Source organism: Triticum dicoccoides, chromosome 5B, assembly GCF_002162155.2.
Source record: "Triticum dicoccoides isolate Atlit2015 ecotype Zavitan chromosome 5B, WEW_v2.0, whole genome shotgun sequence".
NCBI classification, from domain to species: domain Eukaryota; kingdom Viridiplantae; phylum Streptophyta; class Magnoliopsida; order Poales; family Poaceae; genus Triticum; species Triticum dicoccoides.
The window spans coordinates 142,802,120-142,803,941 of NC_041389.1; positions in this window are offsets into that span (position 1 = coordinate 142,802,120).

Here is a 1,822-nt window from a genome sequence, read left to right on the forward strand (position 1 = left end):
TTTCGACCGTAGGAGGTCCATTTCCTCCGTTTTGCGGTACGCCACACCCCTCCCGATCAACATGACCCCCGTTTCGACCCTAGGAGGTCCGTTTCCTCCGTTTTGCGCTACGCCAGGCCTCGTTTCCATCGCCTGTTCTGTCCAAGCCGGTTGGCTCCCACGCGTTCCGTTGCCTCCCGATGAACACGACGCATTCCGTTGCCTCCCCATGAACACGACACATTCCGTTGCCTCCCCATGAACACGACGCATTCCGTTGCCTCCCCATGAACACGACGCATTCCGTTGCCTCCCCATGAACACGAGCCCTCGCCGTACGTATGCGCGACTAGGCGTTTGAGACCCTGCCCTTATGTACACATACGTGGCCGTATTTTCTTTCTTGCACCCTGGCCGCTGTACGTACGTGTACATGCTACGTGCGTGCCTCTACTACGACACGTACGCACCTCTACTACGACATGTGCGTGCCTCTAAATCGACCAATATATATGTACGTACACGTTCGCGACCAGAATGACAACGCTACGTACGCTTCGACCAGGTGGGTCCCGACTGTCAAGCAGTTCCTTGTGTGCGAAAATGTAGCTGGTGGGTCCCTGCAGTCAGAGGGGCGAATCGTTTTTTTTGCTCGGACGCACTTCCTTTGCGTGCGAAGATGTAGCTGGTGAGTCCTAGCAGTCAGGGGGGCGAATCATCTTTTTGGCCCGGATGCACTTCCTTGCGTGCAAAGATGTAGCTGGTGGGTCCCAGCAGCCAAGGGGCGAATCGTTTTTTTTTGCTCGGACGCACTTCCTTGCGTGCGAAGATGTAGTTGGTGGGTCCCAGCAGTCAGGGGGAAACTTTTTTTTGCAAAATACGGTGGCCCGTCTGGTGGGTCCCCGCTGTCAGGTGGAGGAATCATTATTTTCTGCGTAATAAGGAGGCACTTCCTTGCTGTGGCCATGGACCCAGCTGTCAGCCTCTCCACGTACAGTCCACGTGCGATGGAAGTCGTTCCTTGACCATGTTGACCACGCCGCGCCGAGAGCACCACGGCGGTGGACGACGGTGAGGCCTAGGAAGGGGACGACTCAGAGCCGGGGAAGACGCAGCAGTGGATGCCCACGTGAAGAGGAGTACGAGGGTTCACTGGTTCGGCTGCGGTGTGAGGCTGCTGTCGCCGTAGATTAACAGGGGGGTGTGGGTGAGTAGAGGGATAGCCTGGCCAGCGGTGGGAGTAGTAGGGGGCGGTGAGGCCTCCACGGCATCATAGCCGGCCACGGGAGGCAGGAGCACACGGCACGACCGGCGTTGGTTTGGGCGGCTGGAGCAAGAAGACCAGAGGTTGAAGAAGCACTACAACCGTTGGATGAACATCGTACGGTAACAGGAGCTAGAATCGTTCATATTGACTAAGTTGACAAAGCCCTCCGTCCCCGTCAACTTGGTATGCCCACAAGTCAGCCTCCCAGTATGCTGGGTTCCAGCTGGCAGGGGGAGTATTCATTTTTTTGTGCGTAATAAGGAGGCACTTCCTTGCGTGCGAAGATAGCTGGTGGGTCCGACAAGTCAGCGGGGGGCACATTTTTTTCGTGAAATATAGAGGCCCTTCCGGTGGGTCCCAGATGTCAGGTGGAGGAATCATTATTTTTCGCGTAATAAGGAGGCATTTCCTTGTGTGAGGCCGTGGACCCAGCTGTCAGCCTCTCCACGCACAACCTACTTTCGATGGTGTCGTTCGTTGATCATGTTGACCACGCCGCGGCGAGCGCATCCAAGGTGGTGGATGATGGCGAGGCCCCGGACAGCAACGAGCCGGAGATGGGAAGACGCGGGAGTA